At 40.7% G+C, this 14,919-nt stretch overlaps 1 protein-coding gene across 15 annotated transcripts in view; it reads left to right on the top strand.

Annotated features, from left to right (window-relative positions):
- The window catches only part of atxn1 (ataxin 1), a 346,870-nt gene that overhangs the window by 80,302 nt on the left and 251,649 nt on the right, over nt 1-14,919 (top strand). For 10 of the 15 annotated variants that reach the window (XM_062980695.1, XM_016992934.2, XM_062980693.1 and 7 more), the window contains exon 3: nt 12,262-12,349. The exons of 1 other annotated variant lie outside the window; for it this stretch is intronic. The gene's annotated coding sequence lies outside the window, so the exon portion shown is untranslated. The remainder of the gene's footprint in view (nt 1-12,261; nt 12,350-14,919) is intronic. 4 more of the 15 variants (XM_016992935.2, XM_062980700.1, XM_016992932.2 and 1 more) reach the window with 1 other exon arrangement.

Raw genomic sequence — 14,919 nt, 5'->3', positions numbered from 1 at the left:
GGGGGCATTCCCTCCATGTGCCCCATAGTGGCCCTCACTTTTATATTCCTGAGTGGTAAGTATGTCAAGTTGCTTTTGGCCACCCTTTTGGCCGATTTTCAAACCTTTATGTTTTGGTGGTTTGGGAGTGCCAGAGGTGGGGGAAATAAATCTACCAGTTTGCAACCTCTGTTGTTATTGGTGTTGATTTGTTGTCAAAGACAGAACGCCACCAAATAGAGTACAACACAGTTTATTGAAGTTACAGAACTAAAAAAATGCCCGTAGGAAGCAAAGGACTAGGCAAACACTTGTCTTCAGTGTGAAAAGTAACAGAAACAGCTCCGTTTGAATTAAAACGGTTCGAAAGGATAAACCGGATTAAACAGGAGTTTAATCCGGATTAAATCAAAAGTGCTTACTTCAGCCTGGCAATTTAAACAAACAAAAGTTGGTAAACAGAGGTCAAAATGAATACAAAAAACTGGCAGCAGATTCCTCTCTGCTACTCAAAAGCTACAGATGAGTAACTCAGGCTGTTTACTCCTCCGTGCAACGAGCGAAATCCGGGTCCAGGCACATCAATCAGGGTAACGGCGGTCAGCAGGGTCCCAATCCGGTCCAAGGTCGAAAGCCAAGTGCAGACGTCTAAAGTTCCACAAGTTCCACCGATAGCCACAGAAGGGATAGTCCAAGGTCGTAGTCAGTCAGTCAGTCCAGCGTCAATCCAGAGTAGGTAATTAATGTCCGTCAAAAAGACGACGGAGGTCCAAGCTATCAAGATTAAACACAAGTTGCACAGAAAAACCCCACACAGTTCCTCCCGCCGTCTATGCCCAGTGTCCTTGGTAACTTATGTATCCAGCAACGAATCACACCCGTCTTCAGGAAGTTCCCCAACAAGAACCCAAGCGTTCGTCCAGATTACCTTGCCCAACGCAATTAGCCATTGATCCTAAACCCCATTTTATCCCAGTTCATAACTCCTCATCGCTGTCAGTTGCTATCCTAATTCCAGGTGCCTCATCATCATCATCCTCATCAGAGCTAAAACACCTTTGACTACGCGCCACAGCATCCCCAGCTGTGGATCCCGCTCCATCCCTCCAGCCCGTCCATGGGTCTGATCCTGCAACCCGCCAATCGCCTCCCATGCTATCATTGCCGGTGACACCCAAATCCTCCCTCATACGAGTCCACTCCATGTCATCCTCCTCTGAGCTAACCATCTCTTCCTCCATTCCCTCGGTAAAACCCTCAAATGAGTCTTCATCTGTTGGTTCTGCAAATAAGTCCCGGAGCCGTTTCCTTTCACGCTCCTCAAAAGAGTCTGACTCTCGAGGAGTCTTACGACCCCGTCTCCTAGTACCGGAGCCAGAAGGCTCAACCATAACACTATCCCCTCTCACAAAGGCCTCCTCCTCCAAAGGTGGGGACACAGCAGTGACCTCCTCGGCTACAGCGTTACGGCGCCCAGAAGTATCCAACTTCAATAAAGAGCGATGAAAGACAGGGTGGATCTTAAAAGAAGGTGGCAAGCGCAATCTAAACGCCACAGAAGAAATCTTCTTAACAATAGGGAAAGGTCCCAAATACCGTGGTGCAAACTTTCCCCCAGTATGTTTAATATATTTAGAGGATAACCAAACCAGATCCCCTTCATCTAACTCCTCCCCTGCTTGTCTATGGCGGTCTGCTTGAGTCTTCTGAGCTGCCTTAGCTTCTAATAACAACCGATGAGCGACATCATGTAAGGCAGCCATTTCAGAGGAGCGGTACACCGGATCAGGGGAAACCACATTGGTCGACGGCGCCACCCCTCCCCGGGGATGGAAGCCATAAGTTAACTCAAATGGTGTGTGTTGACTAGACGTATGCACAGCGTTATTATAAGCAAACTCAGCCACCGACAACCATTTTACCCAAGCACTCGGTTGTTCTAGACAAAAACAACGCAAATACTGCTCCAACAGCCCATTAACTCTCTCAGATTGTCCATCCGTTTGTGGATGAAAAGCAGAGGAGACATTCAACTTGGTTCCCAAACACTCATGGAAATGCCTCCAAAAACGAGATACAAATTGAGGAGCTCTGTCAGAGATAACCTCAGGAGCCCCATGCAAACGGAAAATATGCTTGGTAAAAAGTAAAGCCAATGTAGGAGCCGCTGGAATCGTTGAACAAGGTATAAAATGAGCCATTTTAGAAAACAGATCCACCACCACCCAAATACATGTATAACCCCCTGACCTAGGCAAGTCAGAAATGAAATCCATAGAAATAATTTGCCAGGGTCTTTCAGGAACAGGCAATGAAGATAATAATCCCCTAGGGCGCCCGACAGGCGTCTTACTCTGCTGACATACTGCACAGCTATCACAATAACGGAGAATGTCCTGTCGTATTTTAGGCCACCAATAATTTCTGGTAATAAGTTGTACAGTCTTAAACCTACCAAAATGCCCAGCCATCGGTTCATCATGATGTGCCCTAATGACTTCCAACCTGAGTGCACCCGCCGGTACATAAACTTGTCCATTACGTACCAATACCCCCTCCTGGTCCTGTAAATGAGGCAGCACAGTACGAGTCCCTACCGAAAGCAATATGAGTTGCTCTTGAGTCCAGTTGTCGTTCTTTTGAGCCTCTAGAATTTGAGTGTGTAAACCAGCCTCGTTTTCTACCACGCATAAAGAAGCAGTAGGCAATATTGTCTGACGCACTGTTTGCTCACTAGTTTTAAACTCAGGTTTACGAGATAATGCATCCGCCCGTAGATTTACCTTCCCTTCCACAAACTGAACCTTAAAGTTGAACCTAGAGACAAACAAGGCCCATCGAATCTGGCGTTGATTCAATTTCTTGGCAGTTTGTAAATATTCTAAGTTCTTGTGGTCAGATCTGACCACAATTTGATGACATGCGCCCTCTAACCAGTGCCGCCACACCTCAAAAGCCACCTTTATAGCCAACAATTCCTTTTCCCAGATGGTGTAATTTTGTTCAAAAGGTGTTAGTTGTCTGGAGTAGAATCCACAGGGACGCAAGGTCCCTGATGAATCCCTTTGAGATAATACAGCCCCCAACGCATAACTAGAAGCGTCTGCTTCTACTATGAATGGTTTATCAATGTCTGGATGTATTAGTATATTATCAGCTTGGAAACTAGATTTCAACTGTATAAACGCATCGTGAGCCTCCCGTCCCCACACAAACGGTTGCTTCTTACGTAAGAGTTGTGTTAAAGGTACAGTAAGTTTAGCAAAGTTTGGAATAAACTCCCGATAGTAATTAGCAAACCCCAAGAATCGCTGTACATCTTTTTTAGACTTGAGTTCTTGCCAAGAGTTGACTGCGTCAACTTTGTGCGGGTCCATTTTTAGTTCCTTTCCCGAAACTACATGTCCCAGGAACTCAACCTCAGACACGTGAAATACACATTTGGAGGCCTTAGCAAAAAGCCCATTATCCCGTAAACGTTGTAACACCTGCCTCACATGCTGCTGATGTTCCTTTTCATCCTTAGAGAAAATTAAGATATTGTCCAAATAAACCACTACAAATTGATCAATTAAATCTGTAAATACATCATTTATGAATCTTTGAAAGACAGCAGGTGCATTGCATAATCCGAAAGGCATCACACGGAACTCGTGACATCCGAAGCACGTGTTAAATGCCGTCTTCCATTCGTCACCTTCCCGTATTCTAATCAAGTTATACGCCCCCCGTAGATCAAGTTTAGTAAAGATCTTAGCCCCTTGCACTCTCGATAGTAATTCCGAAATCAAAGGTAGCGGATATCTATCACGAATGGTGTGCTTGTTAAGAACCAGATAGTCGCATACTAGTCTAAGCTCCCCTGTCTTTTTAGCCACAAAGAACACAGGTGCAGCAGTTGGAGAGCTAGATGGGCGAATAAACCCTTTGGCTAGGTTCTCGTCAAGCAATTCTCTCAAGGCTTGTCTTTCGGGTACCGTTAGAGCGTACAACCTTCCTGCTGGTAACTTAGCGCCTTCTACCAATCTAATCGCACAATCGTATGGTCTATGAGGCGGCAACTTATCCGCTTCCCTCTTACAAAACACATCTTGAAATTCCCTATATTCAGTAGGTACACCCTCCATGTCAATCTGAGAAGAATTTAAAGCAAAACATCCCTGCCTTTTAAAAGCTATAGTACCTTCACCCAATACACTTGAGGATTTACTAAAGTTAACCAATCCATTCCCAGGATTACATTGTATCTTGGTAACCGTGTAATGTCCCATACAAATTCTCCAGTTACTCCTTGTACCTCCCACGTTATTTCTGAGGTTTCACGATTAACCACCCCAGACTCCAGTAGTTTCCCGTCCGCTCCTTCCACCCATATATCGCATGCTTTACGTACTGTAGGAAGCCTATGTTTCCTTGCAAACCCAACATCCACATACGAGACCGTAGCCCCTGAGTCCAGCAGTGCCAGAGTAGAAGCAAGTTCTTTTCCCCCAACAGATAAAGAAATGGGTACAAAAACATGTTTCTTCCCCTCAAGTGACTGCTTTATAAGCCTTAATGCGTTGGACTCACGTCGCACTAGGGCTGACCTTTTCCCGAAAGCTGAGAAGGCTTAACGTTACAATTCCTAGCAAAATGCCCAGCAATCCCGCAATATAAACATAATCCCAATTGCCTTCTACGGTCTTTTTCCGCCGTTGACAATTTTCTAAACACCCCAAGTTCCATAGGCTCCTCCCCCTTTGCCACAGGTGCCCTAAGCGCAGATACAGATTGCGCATACATAGCCCTAGATTGTTTACGAGATTCAAACCGGGCGTCCAAACGCAAAACCTTAGCCACCAAAGCGTCCCAGTTTTCTGCCGGCTCTAATCGCGCCAGTTCATCTTGGAGATAATCATTCAAACCAGCAATAAACAAAAGCATAAACGCGTTCTCTCCCCAGTCTAATTGATGACGAAAAGAGTTAAACTTATTTAAATAGTCCAAAACAGACCCTTTTCCCTGTTTTAACCGATAAAGAGCCCAGCTAGCATTTTCCATACGGAGGGGATCCCCAAAAGTGTCTGATAATAATTTCTTGAAATCATCTAAATTGTCCTTGACTGGGTCATTTCCCAGAATCAAATTAGTTGCCCATTGTCCCGCAGGACCGGTCAATAGACTCAAAATAAATGCCACCTTGCTGGTGTCCGTAGGAAAAGCTTGTGCGCTAATCTGAGAAAAATAAAGTTCAATTTGTGCCAAAAAAATGGGCAATTTGTTTCGAGACCCATCAAAACGTTCAGGAGTCATTACATGTCCTTTAGCTGGCTGTGCTGCTTGTGCAGCGTAAAATGCAGCCTGCAGCTGGTCAAAACGGGCCTTAAGTTCCTCCATCGTCTTCTTGACGTGGATACCTCACTAGAAAAACTTTCTTTTCGGGCGTTGGGCAATCTGTCAAAGACAGAACACCACCAAATAGAGTACAACACAGTTTATTGAAGTTACAGAACTAAAAAATGCCCGTAGGAAGCAAAGGACTAGGCAAACACTTGTCTTCAGTGTGAAAAGTAACAGAAACAGCTCCGTTTGAATTAAAACGGTTCGAAAGGATAAACCGGATTAAACAGGAGTTTAATCCAGATTAAATCAAAAGTGCTTACTTCAGCCTGGCAATTTAAACAAACAAAAGTTGGTAAACAGAGGTCAAAATGAATACAAAAAACTGGCAGCAGATTCCTCTCTGCTACTCAAAAGCTACAGATGAGTAACTCAGGCTGTTTACTCCTCCGTGCAACGAGCGAAATCCGGGTCCAGGCACATCAATCAGGGTAACGGCGGTCAGCAGGGTCCCAATCCGGTCCAAGGTCGAAAGCCAAGTGCAGACGTCTAAAGTTCCACAAGTTCCACCGATAGCCACAGAAGGGATAGTCCAAGGTCGTAGTCAGTCAGTCAGTCCAGCGTCAATCCAGAGTAGGTAATTAATGTCCGTCAAAAAGACGACGGAGGTCCAAGCTATCAAGATTAAACACAAGTTGCACAGAAAAACCCCACACAGTTCCTCCCGCTGTCTATGCCCAGTGTCCTTGGTAACTTACGTATCCAGCAACGAATCACACCCGTCTTCAGGAAGTTCCCCAACAAGAGCCCAAGCGTTCGTCCAGATTACCTTGCCCAACGCAATTAGCCATTGATCCTAAACCCCATTTTATCCCAGTTCATAACTCCTCATCGCTGTCAGTTGCTATCCTAATTCCAGGTGCCTCATCATCATCATCCTCATCAGAGCTAAAACACCTTTGACTACGCCCCACAGCATCCCCAGCTGTGGATCCCGCTCCATCCCTCCAGCCCATCCATGGGTCTGATCCTGCAACCCGCCAATCGCCTCCCATGCTATCATTGCCGGTGACACCCAAATCCTCCCTCACACGAGTCCACTCCATGTCATCCTCCTCTGAGCTAACCATCTCTTCCTCCATTCCCTCGGTAAAACCCTCAAATGAGTCTTCATCTGTTGGTTCTGCAAATAAGTCCCGGAGCCGTTTCCTTTCACGCTCCTCAAAAGAGTCTGACTCTCGAGGAGTCTTACGACCCCGTCTCCTAGTACCGGAGCCAGAAGGCTCAACCATAACATTTGTTGAGTGTTTTGGAGAAATTATCAAATAATTGACATGAAATTAAATTTTTCTAGGGTTAGTCTGAGAGCTTTACCCACCCATCTCGAGAGAAATCATCATACTATTTCATTTGTGGGTCAGTGACACAGGTTGTCATTATGGTTTCAAAACATGCCACAAAGTCTAGCATGATATTTTATGGTCATATATACATAGTAAGTAAAAATAATGTTCTTATCTGCTTTCTATGCTAATATGCTGCAGCTCTTTCTCATCCACATTCCCTCTGTTGCACACTTGCATAGATATCTTTTGTTTGCAAATCTGTAGTATTTTACCAGCATTTTGTTTCCACATCTGTGTCTATTTTTAAAACCTACAATTCAAGCTTCAGTGTAGAAGTCTTTCATCTTCCTAGCCTGTATTTTCCTCTTTAGAAAGGTTGCTATGCCAAAGTGTTTCTTAGTGTTCAAGTCTGTTGGCTTTCACAATGGGAAAAATAAAGAATAGGGCTTAATAGATTTTGCCCTTGGAGATATTCAGGAGAAAAAATTACTACTCTTGGCAGAAAATTGCCACTATTCATAATACTGCATAGTTGGTGGTGTAGATCCTGATCTTTTGAGAATATAAATTAAGAGCTTCTTAATGTCTGTGCATATTATGACACATGTGGAAAAGGTTTTTCCTCTCTATCCTGATGAGATTTCTTGGTAAAATTATTGAGTAATCCTAAACTGAGTAAATTCAGAGGATTAGCATTAAAAGATAATAGTGTTTAAAATTGTTGTAGGGTTTATATTCGAAATTCAGGCATCTCATATTCTCATTCATTACACAGTAATATTGTTTTTCTTAATATAAGACATACTAGTACATTGAGGTCAAATTGGTGCAAAACAGGAGTGGTTAAATGTTAACTCAGCTATGTGAATGTTAACGGAACTGAAGTAATACTGAAACTATTGTGGGAGGAGAAGGAAGAATGAGATAGTTTGAAAGAAGAAAATGTTTCATTACATTTTGAATGTGTAATTGTGTCTTGCATCTTTGAATGAGAATGAGGACTAAACCATGGTATTTGGAAATACTGTAGTGTAATGTCATTTAAAATATTTTTTCACTTTCCCTAGTTCTTGCTTATATACTGTGCACATTCAGTAAAGTGCTATGTATGATCTCTAAATGTAGCTTATCGAAAAAGTTCCCAGTACTCAAATGCAGCCTTCTCTAATGTGATATTCTTAGATGTTTTCATCTCCAGTCAGCCTCAACCAACATCTTATTGAAGTTGTAGTCGGGTACATTTGGAGGACTCAGATTGGTGAAGACTGCTCTGATAATATAATTTTAATATTTTCTTAACAAAATACTGCTTTGCAGTAACTGAATTTTACTTTTATTATACAGCCATGTGCTATATTTATAAAGTCACTGAACTGTTGTGCCATGTTTTGTTTTAGAAAACGGCAGCCTTTGAGCTGAAATTTTACTTACTTTCCTCTTCCTGCTCTTTTATGACTGGACAGCATCATGCAACTTTTCAGAATTCCCTTTTTTCGCAACCTGTTTCTAAACTGTCAGTTTTTAATACAGCGATGAACCCATATTCAAGCAGTTTTTGAGGAAATTTTCAGGATTCATAGGAAACTGACTCTGTTCAACTGAAATTGCTGGTTTCCTATGAATGTTCCTGCCCATGGTTAGACCATGCCACACCACTGCGACCCCTATAAATGTGTGAATTTATTATAAGATTGTTTTGTGGATACCAACATTATTTCATGCATCATAACATTAAGTGAGGAATTCCTAGAGTTATTGTAAGACAGGTAGTAACTATAAGGAAATGTAACTTCAGAGTAATAAGCCTTCACTGCCAGCAATAAACATAAGAAGTCTATTTTGCCCACATATGATCTCGATAAGTGTTGATGTTTTCTTAGTTAAAGGCATATTTTGTCACTGCCAGCAATATACTTATGACTCCAGCATGCTCACCTTTTACATATACTCTTTGTCAGTGTAGATGCTTACTCAGTGTTTGGGCAGCTTTTGTGTGTGTGAGAGAGAGAGCTCTGCTAACTGAAGTGAGATGAGATTTGTGTTTGATAGATCTGCTCTTTGGAGTTATAGTGGTGGACCCACATCATGATGGGTCTCAGACTCAAATGTGCTTCAGTATCGATTGTCTTGTCTAGATGCATATGTTGTGATTGTGCTCAGCATTACTTTCTAGTGTCCTTGCTCAGAGTCATACTTAACAACCAATATTCATCATACTTGCAACATTAGGAACACATACAGAGCTCCAGGGCCCTCTTGAACTAGTTACGATCTACAAGTTGTTTTCGATTTAATCCTAAATAGATATATTTATGTATTTCATAGAGACTTTTCTCTACTTCTGCCTCTTTCATCATCTGAAGAGTCTCTTTTGTACAGTGTTTGCTCAGTGAGTTACAACAAGGGCATGAAGAGATGTCTTCACTGATTCTTTTCTAGTTCTAGGGCTCTCTTTCTTTTAAAACTTGCCAAGGATGGCGTTTCTAGAAAGACTGTGTTAGACTGTTTTGCCAGAGCTGTGTTAGACAGTAGCATTAAAAACAATAAAGATATTGTGCCACTTGAATGCAAACAAGTTTTATAAGATTTTGTGGACATGCTCCACTTTATCAGATGCTCGAAGTGTTAATCTCAAATTGACAGATCTGTGCATACATGCCTGAGGGATACTGGGAAAGCGGGGGCGGGGGGGGGGGGGAGGTTGGAGGGAAGAAGACTTGAAACAGCAAGTCAGAGGCAACTGAAATACAGAAAGTATATAGAGAGTGATAATTACTTTATTAACAGTTGCAGTTCACCAAGTGTTAGGTGATGACAACTACACTATTTCATTGGTACGATGATTAAGCATGTACAGTGTGATTTTAAAAAGTGTTGCCCTTATTCAATCCATAGAAAATAGAGTTGAATATCTACATGTATTGTAGTTCAACAACTTTGAGCTGACATATCTTTCACATCCATTTACTCAAGAATGGACACCTTCAGGTAATTAACAGAGTTACCTAGGAGGGTGATGTGTTCTGCTGTATTATTTTTTAGTATTAAAAATATTATTTTTTAATATTAAAATTTCTTATGTCAGATTTGAGTCCAGTTACTCCAAGATTGTGCAGACAGAGGCTGTAGGACTACATGTGGCCCCATGGCTTGTTTTATGGCTCTTAGTCTCTCTAGGCTTCCTGTATTGTCTTTTTTTTTTTTTTGGAAAAAGAAAAATATGAAGGCTAAAATGTCTTTCCTAACTGTTTCCAGGAGCATCAGTTCTCCTTTGCATAGGCTTCTGGGGTCCATATACTGTTTAGCAATTGAAACATTCCTGTTTTCAAAATCCAGAAGTGGGTTTCTGTTGTTGTCTCCTCTATTCTGTGTGTGATCTCACATGGAGGGTTCCAGGAGCAGAAAATTGGTTCCCAACATTGCAAAACTGTCCATTCCAATTTATTTAGTTATTTCTACTTGGAAACCTCTCTGTGCTGAAGAAAACTATTGCTCACAAATAATAAGACATATCATATTTGGTATATGAATCTTTGGGATTCTCAGTAGTTTTGTTAGATATAAAGTCATGTCATTTCAAAAAGATTTATTCCAGGTGTTTCAAAATGATGGACCCAGTTTCAAAGGTGTATATTTCATGATGGCAACATGTTACAATTACACAAAAAGTTACGCATACTTTAATGAGTTATCAAGTTTTACTAACCACTGTGCTGATATTGTCGGAAAAAATCAGCTGTAGGCTGATCTGTTCTATTTAGTCTAATAAACTCCATTTTGGCAATAGCTGACATTGTCATCCTGGGAAAGACTGAGGGTGGGGGCTGTTTGTGTGCTGGGAGAGGCATATAGCCATAATAATTTGAAACTCTTATGTCCCACTCTTTCAAGTGGTAAGAATTTCATTCATGGGTGGTTCATGGTTGCAGGAATATAGCAATTTCAAACCAGGTACGTCTTTTTGAAACACTGTATACTTTTCCTAGTGTGTTGTATGCAACAGTTTACTGTTTTGCAATTGTAGAGTGATTAAGCAGTGTTTACTACTACAGCTCAATGTACAAAACCAGAATTCTGTATTCGGCATCTTTTGTGTGGCACATATTTATATAGATTAAAATAAATAGCTGGCTGATCACTATATGAGAATGCAAACATATGACAGCTAAATATAATGAATAAAAGAGTTACAAGGATGTTGTTGTGTAATATAATTGCAACTTGTTTACTTGTTTTTGAAAATGTGTGGACATCAAGTCTGTGGTATTTGGGGCAGAGTACACCAGCATTAAGCAAAAGGAAGATTAACAGCACTCCACATAAAGCAATAAACCACTTTATTCTTGATTTCCAAACAATATCAACTTGATCAATAAAGAACAAGACAAGGGAAAATCGATTAGGATAGGAAATTTTACTATCACCAGTGAATAGTATCTTAATAATCCTAATGTGTGAGAAAGATAATGGCTGGAGAACAGCCAAGAAAGTAAGTGTCCCTCACTTCATAGAGAGGCTGCCTCAGACATTCCACAACAACTGAATAGATACTCCTGGCTATATTTGCTTGTGGCCATTCTATTTGCTCATCCACCTCCCTCATTACGTTCTTTCCCCAAAAGGCCAGTAGCCACTAAATGTGGGTGGCTGGATCTGTACACATGATGTGGTATGGTAACAATATCAAAACCATCTCCACAACTCTTCTTACATACAAGGACAATAGGCAATGAATAGTCTGTTATTTTTTCATCTTCTGTTATTCAGAAAAAGATGGGTATAGACCTCGGCCTGAATTTCTGGGTTGAAAGATGGATAGAAAACAAAGGAGAGCACTCATGGTAGGCATTACTCCTGATGGAAGAGGGAGAGTGTCTGGAAGGGTCAGACTGTATGCTTGTGAGCTGGTGAACCGGGGTGATGTGTGTCCCATAAAGAAGAGGTAGAACTTCAAAATGATGCTCAAAGAATTGTGTTGTGATGTAATGGGCCTGGTGAGTTTTAGTATATTACTGCCTTCATGACTGAGAGATGACACGAACTATTTTGAGAATACCATTAAAATACTACCAGATAATAAATATGCACTTTACATTATAATTGAACAGTTTGTATCTGAAACGATGTCAAATTTGTAAAAAGAGTACATTATGTAATTGTGAATCAAATGGTAAAGTGGGCATTCCATGATTGTTTTCTTGTCTGAACTATCTGCATAAATTAATGTTTTTTTACACACATACGCAACATGCACACAGAGAGACAAACATGTGAACATAAATAGAAGGATTAGGGAACATGTAGCCCCTCCCTTGGCCACATGTGGTCCCAAAGGCCTTCCATTCCTATCTTTCAAACTTTTAAAATTCAGAATGCTCCTCTCACTTTCCCTGAGGTGTGAATGATGTTTTTGTTTGTTTATTTGTTTCTGCTGGGTGGTTTTGACCAGTGCTTTTTCTAAAAGCTGAAGTGAACAGATTCAAGAAAATCATTTGAGGTTGCAGGAAGCACTGCCTATCGAGGTTCATCATGGGGTGTTGGCTTCCAGTCCTTATATGGTTGCCATATAATTGGGGTTATGGCATTTTCCCTAACAGCGTCTTTTATTTTTCAGCAGAAAACTAGCACAGTGGTTGAATATTTCAAGACTCAGAGGATTTTTACATCAAAGAAAAATAGGAAAAGGCCTTGGTAATTATTCAGTAAGTACTCCTTTTAATTTTAACTTTTTTATGTTCATAGTTTATATGCTAGTAATGCCCAACTGAATTGCAGAGAAGAATGAAAAGGAACAAAATGATTCCCTTATTGTTGTGTCTTATGGCTTTGATGGGTTAGAAAAGCAGTCCTCCTGAGATCAGTTTGAATGAAACAGGATGGGGGAATTTGGTGGTCAGAAAGTTGCAAACTACTCATTTCCAAAGGCCGCTTTTAGTTTTAGCACCTTATTCCTGGAACAGTTGTCCCAAGGAAGCTTGTCTAGTCTTCATTATTTATGCTGAGGCAGTTTTATTTGTGACAGTTCAGAACCCCATGGACACCTTGCTAGCCATGCACCATTCTCAACATGTCACATGCAAAATGTAACCTGAGTGTCACACTTTGAAAGTGTTGTTTTCATTGGCTCGAAAGGATGTTGATATGCTTGTAGGGCAGTGGTTCTCAACCTGGGGTCCCCAGATGTTTTTGTTCCACAACTCCCAGAAATCCCAGCCAGTTTACCAGCTCTTAGGATCCTAGGTTGAGAACTACTGTTGTAGGGGATATCTTTGTGACTTCCTTACAGAACAGGTAACTTTGTGCTGAATTTTAGCTTACTGCAGTCTAGCCTCTCTGCATAGATGAGAACCTATGAGAATTGTTCTAAAATGAAAAAAGTGAAGGAAATTCAGAGTAATGTATTAGAATGAATGTAAAATTAACTATGCTGCCATATGGTCCATTTGGGGAAGATCATCTCATACTGTGTTTGATACTTTGAGGGCACCAAGTGAAAACTTTGCCTCAGACTGCTTTATACATTTTCTATTACAAAAATGTCAGCCTTAATGTTATGTGAGCACCAGTTCTTGTTTTTCATTTATTCTATTCATTTTAATTATTTTGTAAGCTGCTTATAAAGTTTTTTGGCGTTGAAGAACAGGATACCAAATATTTAGGACTCATTTTCCTATTCATGTTTTTTTTGGGGGGGATGCAAACAAGAGGCCGCCAAGAGGCCAGATGTAGATATTCTTTATAATCATGTCTAACTCTAGAAATTTTAGGAGAAAATAGATTCAGGAATCCTGAGTCGACTAATCTACGGATCTAGACTGTATAGAGAACATGGGGCCATCACTTTTTCTTGTTGAAATCATCTCAAAAGTGTTCTGTGGCCCCATCTCCACTTCCATATAATCTAGTTTCAGAATGCAGATTAACTGCATTAAACTGGATTATATGACAGTGTAGACTCAGATAATCCAGTTCAATGCAGTTCAGTCTGCATTATATGAGTCTACAGTCCACTAACCATTACAGTTCAAACTGGCAACGTAGATTGTGCCTGTGCCTGGGAACAATGATTGCTACTTGGATCTCTGCCACTTGCAACAACCAACGAAGGGAAGTTTGGTCAGAAGGAGAGGTTAAAGAACCCTGCTGTTGATATTGCTAAAGAACCCCCACCCCCATAATCTTGGCAAAATTTGGCTCTTATTTTCCCTGCAACTTTGATTTCAAGCAAGAAATCTGTTAAATTGAATGTTTGGTTCTGCATTCAATATAATTCTGAGTGGGAAGAGGTGCCTTCGTAATAAAGCTTTGTCATGGGCGGATTGATAGGCAAAAGCCACAGTCTGGATACCTTTTCTTGCCAAAAATAATTGTGAAAACTTGCCCTTTGTTCGAAGATGAGGACTTTGTTTGGGTTGCTCTATGTGCTTGATGTTGTTGCTTTGCTGTGGTAAAAGAAAGCTGTTTATTTAGAAATGAACATTAGCATTTCGGCATGATAGGCAAAGCTGTCAGATTTTCAAGGGCTAGTCTGGATATTTGCTCTTCTGTTGAAGCTAGAGACTGTTTGTTGGAAACCGTGCACAGTGCCATTGTGTATCACGTTGCTAATGGGGCTATGTTTAATGTGAGTTTCTCTGCTTGGAAATCAGAAATAAACTCCACATAGAAAAGGCTCACCCACAAATGCTGTCACCAAGAGACTTCTGTGTAAGTGTGGTTTTGCTAGATGTAAATGTTTTCAGGAAGTCTTGGGGCTGAAACTTAACACTTGTGAAATTTGTTAATGAGTTGTTTTAATTACAAGTCAGTAGTTACAGATGTACTCAAACCATGTGCTTAAGTCTGAACCTTCCTTGCTTAATTCGTAACGTTCTTCAGGGAATGAAGCAGATGTAGCACATTATACAGAACATACATCATTCATTTTGTGGTGATGATTTGGGGTCATTAATATCTTGCTTAACTGTGATATCCTTTACCTCTATTTTTCACATTTTGGGGCATATGGAGGATTTGTTTTTTGTCCTCAGAACTCACTGAATTATTTTATCAAATGTATGTTTTAATTTAATTTAAATGCAGCAGTCAATTGTTACTTCATATTTATTGACATGATTTTCTTTCCTACTGCCCTTTATAGTGGGATGAAGAATATGAGATTTTATTGACCCAGTAAAAATAAGGACATAAATCTCTTTACTTTTCTGTCATATACAGATAACTGCCCTGTGGGGTTTTTCCATCGTGGAAACACTGATGTTGCAAATAGTAC

Source organism: Anolis carolinensis, chromosome 4, assembly GCF_035594765.1.
Source record: "Anolis carolinensis isolate JA03-04 chromosome 4, rAnoCar3.1.pri, whole genome shotgun sequence".
Lineage (NCBI taxonomy): Eukaryota > Metazoa > Chordata > Lepidosauria > Squamata > Dactyloidae > Anolis > Anolis carolinensis.
The sequence above is the reverse complement of the archived record's forward strand: the minus strand, read 5'-3'. Positions and strand labels throughout refer to the sequence as shown.